This window comes from Thermobia domestica, chromosome 10 (assembly GCF_964235325.1).
Source record: "Thermobia domestica chromosome 10, izTheDome1.hap1.1, whole genome shotgun sequence".
NCBI lineage: Eukaryota > Metazoa > Arthropoda > Insecta > Zygentoma > Lepismatidae > Thermobia > Thermobia domestica.
The window spans coordinates 63,803,856-63,811,178 of record NC_137463.1 but is presented as its reverse complement, the minus strand read 5'-3'; the positions used below and the strand labels follow the sequence as shown (position 1 = coordinate 63,811,178).

General features: G+C 38.0%; 1 long non-coding RNA gene across 1 annotated transcript; it reads right to left on the bottom strand.

Annotated features, from left to right (window-relative positions):
* Positions 1-415: 415 nt before the first annotated feature.
* On the bottom strand, positions 416-725 carry LOC145661998 (uncharacterized). The gene is made up of 2 exons (XR_014126941.1): positions 649-725; positions 416-507 (listed from the first exon to the last, which is right to left on the bottom strand). It is a non-coding gene; the product is annotated as an uncharacterized LOC145661998 (long non-coding RNA).
* Between the last annotated feature and the right edge of the window lie 6,598 nt (positions 726-7,323).

Genomic DNA, 7,323 nt, shown 5'->3' with positions numbered 1-7,323 from the left:
AAGCATTGACGTATACACATAATCTTATTGTTTAGTTGGCTGTATTTAGAGATGAATGAGACATTTAAGGTTGCTGGTTCGAATCTAGTTGTGTTCGCTGTAACTCAGGGTCTGAGCGATACTTACCGAAATTTTTCCAGTGTTGCCAACACTATCAGACACACAAAAAAATTTTTGAAACAGAATTTTTTTCGTACACAAAAAATTTTTCTGAAAACATTTTTTTTCGTACACAAAAATTTTCTGAATCAGTTTTTTTCGTACACAAAAAAATTTTCTGAAACAAAAATTTAGTTTGATTTTTTTTCCGCAAAACATTGATTTATTTTATCGGTAAACTGATTCAGAAAAAGAAATTGAAATTGCAGTACAGGAAAAAGAATTTGATTTTAGGATGTGAAATAAAAACACAGAATCATGTTTCTGTACATTTATTTTTAGCAAGTGAAATAGAATACAGAATTTCTTTTTCTTCAAAGGAAGACGTGTCCGTGACGGGTACAAATTCTGTAAAGAGAAAATAAAACATATGAATATACATGGTAATATTTATTTTGTTTCCTGTGAAAGAAGAAAAACAGATTATTAACATCGAACTAACTGATCAAGAGAGAGTGAGGTGAGAAAAGAAACGCAAATGTGACGTACCTGAATTCCTTTTTTTTTTCTCCACGGGTTTCTGCAAGGTGATATCATCTGAGTATTGTTTCCGCTGTGGCCTCGTTGAAGCATGTCCCGTGTTGCGTTGATTCTTTGCCCCGTCTTTGGGAGGTGATGTTGGTGGGATTAGGGGAAAATATGGCTGTTATTCTGTTCTGGCTTTTTTATACCCATAGGGCAATGTCTCGTATGTGTCTGGTATTAATCGGCGTTTTTTATAGTTGAAACTGTACTTCTTTTCTTCAGGTTTTGTGACAAGATGATGATCGTGGGTTCTGTAAATTTTGTGCGGCGTGCTAATGGAGATTTTTTCACTCGATTGATTTATGATCATTTGCTCCAGACTATTAAAATTTAACTTTTGACTTGCAGTATAATTGAGTGTGAATCCACGAATTTTGCATACATAACTGGTTGATTTCGTGTCGGGGTTGTAGATTTCCAAGGCGTACTGTTTTGGGCCACCAGACACGAATTTTTTAATGTATGCTTTTGGTCCAATTGATTCCAGTTCATTTGACATTGAACCAAGAAATACTTCTGGTTCTATTGTGGGCTGTGATGGTCGCTGCGTGAATATCACGGAATCTGTATCGAAATATAGTACTCTTTCTTGCAGCAGTTCTAAATATTTGTAGAGTTCCAGACGAGCTTGACACGTTGTAAATGCTCCAAGGACAACATTAGCATTGTGATTTTGTACTGGAACATCATCTTCATATTGCCAATAAAGGTATAACAACGAATCATTAACAGGTAAAATTTGGTTGACTTTTATGTCTGGAGCAGTTAATTTCTGATACAGTTCTTTGGGGTCGTTAATGATGGTCGTTTGGCTGAAATTGTCTCTTATTGCGAGTCGTCCCCAGAAGGCATTCAAACAGAGTTTTGCAAGACTACGACGTGCTGAATTTGTCATTATATTTGCTGCATCTAAAGTTATGCCTTCCCGTTGTTGTACCACTTGAATATACTGCTGCTTTTCTTCTTCGGTGACGCAATTGGCAGGCCATCCAGAAGCTTCCAGCTTAGATTTCAAAAATGTGTTAATGTATTCGCTGAATAATCCGCCAGTCTTGGTTTCTGGATCATATACGGTGATGTCGTAATCCCAAATTTCGTAAATTTCAATGACTTGATACCCAAGTTCAATGGCTTTTTGAATTTCATAGGACACCCATGTTCCTGTTAGACTTCGTTCACTGTCCGAATGTGTACATTCAGAATCTTGATTTAATGCTGTGGCACAGGCAGCACAAAGTGGAAACAACAACTTCTTATTTGAGCGAAATGGCAGCACTGGATGAAACACATTTCTGCTAGGCAAAATCTTCAACTTGACTAATCCGTTGACATCTTGAATGTCGGGCATTTCTGGATCTCCCTGTAGATATATTCGTGGATGCCCTATTGGATACCGTCCACATTTATTCACATAAGGATACAGGGAAACGATATCCAAGAATTTTATTTCTTCGCATTCATTTTCATTTGCGACGTGATACAATTTAATGGCATTAACGCGGCCACCATAGAAGCTGTCTCTTGGATTTAATGGTGTCTTATTAGTATAAGGATGTGTGCTTAAAGAAGAGGCCAATGCTGGATTGGATTTTAACACTTGACGAAATTCACATTCCCACATTTCATGTATTTTATATCCCATGGATCGTAATAATTTCATTTTACGCTGTGTTCTCTCGTAGCGATAGTTCATCGTTTCTTCGGAGTTCTCATAAATGGGCTGATCACGGCCTGTAGGGACACATAGAGGACAGCCGTGAATTCTGCACCCTTCAAATTCATACACGTGTTCCTCTTTAGTGTCAGGATCTTGGTAGTAGCCGTCCAGATGAAAACCAGCAACATAAACTTCTTTTCCTCTCGCAGCGTGCAGAATTGAATGACCCTCTTTTTCTTCCATGTAGGCAAGCCACTGCAAAGCAATCCGTGACTGATTGTTTCTGTGACGGTATCCTCGTGCAGGAAGAATGCTAATAGTATTAGGTTTTAAGAAATTTCGTCGAAATACTAAATTGCACGCACTCGCCAAAGTGATAGCCTCCAGGAAAGGATTGACGTGAGTTTCTTGTTCAAAAGTGGTCATGAAAGATATACAAGCCATTCGAAGTACGTTGACGTCCTGGACACAATAGTTCACCAATTCTTCTTGGAAAATAAACGTATCGTTCTGGTGTTCGTAGTACCATGTCATGAATTTTTCTCGTTCATCCACTTTCATTTCATCTGCACCATAATAATGGATGTCCGGTAATTTTCCCACATACGCTGGATTTGCAGCAGTATTAAAAAAGTGTGGAAAATATCCTTTGGTCGCTGGTAAATGAAATGCCTTGGATAATTTACTTAAAGCCATTGGCATGAAATTTAAGGAGTCAATAAACGATAAGTGATTCACTTTCATGCTTAAAATTTTTGCTCCGTTCAAGATCAAAGTAGGTTTCAATTCATGTTCTTCCACTAAAGATTTAAGAATAAAATGACCATCATATCCCTTACAGTTATGTGCCAAAGATACAATAAGTTTGATGTTGGGTCGTGGTTGACATAAATACGCAAGAAAGGCATTGATCGGATCATCTTGAAAAATATGTTCCCGCTGTCCACAAACTTCACACGGATGATGTATATCTTCATCTTGAACACAGTTGTAACATACTTGTTGGGCCACCAGTAAATTGGGCTTATGAATGATCGTGTCTTCATCGAAGAAAGTATCCTGTGTGGCTTCGATATCATAGAAGACAATCATAGCCTTCTTGGCATGTAACACTGATGGAACTCCAGGTTTTAATTAAGTCGTATCAGGCTTCATGTAGCATTGGTGGGTAGACGTAACGTGTTTATGGCACACATTACAAAAATAATCTGTACAATCATGTTTTCTTTCCCCTGTATGGACAAACGAATAAATGCGTAGACATTTGGCACACTGTTTCACCATCTTGCATATTGGTTGGCCTTTATGATATGGTACAGTTAGATGATTTGTATAGCATGTTTCTCCATAAAATTCACGATTGCATTCTGAACACTGCTTCTCCGTATTGGTCTTACTGCATGGCGGTTTCTGCAAACATTTCTCACACATGGCCGAACAGTTCTTGACGTATCTATTAAGATGATCATATTTTTTGTGGCATGCAGTACAATAATACACAGTTGAAAAAACGGCTGTTAATGACGTGATGATGTCATAATGAGAATTGATGCACATTAAATTGATTGGAATCTTGTCTTCGCCACCAGGCCCTTCATACAGAATATCTTCTCCGGAAAAGCTGGTGTATACGGTAAGTTTATAATCGGTTAAGTAGCGTTGCAATTGTCGCAATTCTTCCACAGATCCCCCATGCTCTAAATTCACTGAGGATCGAGACAAAAGTTCATGCACGGCTGGGAGAACGACACACTTGCTCTGGTCCTGATATTGTCTGTACAGTTTCTTGTTCGTATCCTTATATTTCTTTAAACCAATAGCAATCACAATTGCATAAGCCAAACATTTCTTGTCGGTGTTTTTTACACGTAAAATGCCAGTCTTGCGTTTTAATAATTCGTCGTTTGGTAAAAGACCTCGACGCATTCTCCCAAATCCACGGGGCACATCCACATGATGAAAATGTACAATGAAAGGTTCGTTCATGAGAAAACTATCGTTACTTTGAAGAATGCGATCAAAGGATGCCCATAAAGTCTCCAGTGTCAGATTACTTGCACGCCGAAAAGATAGATAAAACGGTTTGTTCTTCTCATCATGAGATAAAATCGATAATCCAACCATCGATAATTCGTCGACATTTTCCAATAAGTAATCCAGCATCTGTTGAAAGGAGGCCTAAACCCACTCAACAATATCGGTGCCACTGGTCGGAGCATTGATTTGAATTTCCAGCATTCGTCCTTCAAGATTAAAACGCCGATAATGTCTATTGATTTCTCGCAAGACAGTAAAGCCAGAAGTAGCCATATTCAAATAGGAAAAAGGTAAGGTAAGCAGAAAAGGAATAGGCAAAGAAAACAAATATCTAAAACGAGAAGAAAAAAGAGCACGAATTAAAATTGAATTCAGAGATCACTACGTTATCAAAATGACTACACGATCAATCCTAAAAGAATTATCATATCTCAAATAGATCTACTACTGAAACGTTTTATTGTCGTCATACTGGAAATCAAACCCGGACCAACATCAACATGTAAATGACCTAAGTTTCTGTAGTGATAAAAAGAATGAATGAAATTGTTTTTCTAACTGTGCTGAGAGAATCATTGTAGTAAGCATTTTTTCCTCTGACACTGAACTTTAAAACGTATGACGAACATGAAACGAAAACAAAAATCTCATGCGCTTGTTTTTCTCAAGCGGTTAGACAAGGAATACTCGAATTCGATTCTCGGCGGGAGATCAGATCCCACATTAAACTGTAGGTCCACGTCTCACGTTGTAGGGAACAAATTCGTGCGTAGTTTCTTTGTTTACGTTAATGGTAACTTTCAGAAACTGAGCTAAGTGGTTAGCGTTACGCACCTCTGGCCCGGGTTCAACACCCAGTATGCACTCAGATTCAACATTAAGCTGTATTCCTAGCATTAACGCTGAAGGGACGCTAAACCAAAATCAATAAATTTCTCGTGCTTACTTCTAATGTGTGGGATGTGGCCCCGGGTTCAACACCCAGTATGCGCTCAAATTCAACATTAAGCCGTATTCCTAGCTTCACTACTGAAGGGACGCTAAACCAATATCAACAAATTTCTTGTGCTTACTTCTAATGTGTGGCATTCCCGGTCAAGTAAGTGAGGGTTATTCTTCCATTTGCTAAATATTTCATGTTAAAATAAAAACAGTGATAACAAAGTTATCCTCATGCAAAAACACTCCATTGATATTAAGAAAACGCAGTTGATACTTACCTCAAATTCAAGGAACGGAGTAAAGTCACGCTGTCACTAGAGGTACACCTTCGTTCATTCAAGATCTTCGTGAAAGTAGGACTTGAAAAATGAAATTAAGAATTTTATTTAGATCTAAAACGTGTTCAACTATAAAGTGACATCACTATCAGCCAATGAGAAACGAGGAAATGAATCAATGACATCACGGAGAACCAATGAAAACACAGCTTTCGTCATGTATCATGAGCCGAAACGTAACGTCTTTTCTCCTTACTCATCAATCGTTAGGACATCTAGTATCGCGATTCTGCTCATGACATCATCATAGTTTATTACGACATTCAAATTAACACATCTAAATGTGATTCATTTTCCTTAAACTTGATTGAAAAATGTAACACTCATCGATATGTTACGAAACTGTCTTTAACATAAATGTAAAGTTGAGCTTTAAAAAGTCCGTCAGCTGAGAAAAATGCTGATGTAGTAAAAGCACATGCTGCAATTTCACAATAACAAACTTCTATGCTTAACAACGAGCAGAAATGTGTAATGTAACATAATCTGATCATGTTCTTTTCATATGCAAAACTGCTCGCACTGAAGTTGGCATGATGGCTCATCTTTTTTTTTCTGATGTGTGAGGTCTCTGCTTCAATCCGCAAGCAAGTAAGTTTATAATGTTTTCTCATTTCATCATTTCTCATCATTGTTTCAAGGAAGTTCATGTTTTCCCCATTTCTCATCACCATCGTTTCGCGGGGGGACGTTAAATTCAACATTTCCAAGAATTGAACTCGGGACGATTGCAAGGTTCACCCCTAAAGCGGAACAAAATGAATCACAAAGTACTTATCAAATTTAAGGGAATAATTTAAATACGTCTCCATATAACGTAATAAGCTCCAAAGGGATCGATAACTCCCAAAAAGTAAACCATTGTACTCTATTATATAACGAAAATGTCTCGTGAAAGATAATAGGATAAGTTAAAAAAAAAACCTTCCGAAATTGATATTTTTATACTCATCAAAGGGAACGAGGCCCCCTCGTCACGTGGATCAAGTGTCTTGAGTGATCCCTGCCCCCTGAGTAAACATAAGCAAAAATTTCAATAGGTAATGCAATCCCGGGCCAAAGCATCTCTAACTCATTCATTATGGTCCATGTGGGGGTCCCAAAAGTAAAATAGGGTCACCCCGACGTCAAACAAACACATTACCTCAAACCAAATACCTCTACTTCATTCGCACCAGTAAGGGACGTGGTGACTCAGTGGTAGAGCGTTCACCTCTGTTGTATGGGGTCCATGGTTCAAACCCCGCGAAAGTAATTTTGTGGTGAGCAACATTATGCTCCAATTTTTTATTCATTCCTTTCTCATCGTCACCAACTCCTTTAACCTAACGTGGGACGTAAAACTAAAGATTTCATTTGCACCAGTGTTAGTTCATCTCATCAAAGGGATAACAACCAAAAATCAAGTATTCCTCCCAAAGTTCAGCAGCAAAAATAGAACCTACTAATTAACGTGAAATCCGAACCGCATGAGCTCCTTCCGGGAATCGAACCCTGGTCTCCCACATTAAAGACGCATACGCTAACCGGTTAGCCACAAAGGAACTCCAAAGTTTTCAAGTTTCATATTAATACTAATTTATACTATTACTGGGGTCTACTAATTCATAATGTAATAGGTCATCAAGAAAGAGATCATACCTTGTTTTGGCAATTTTATACTCA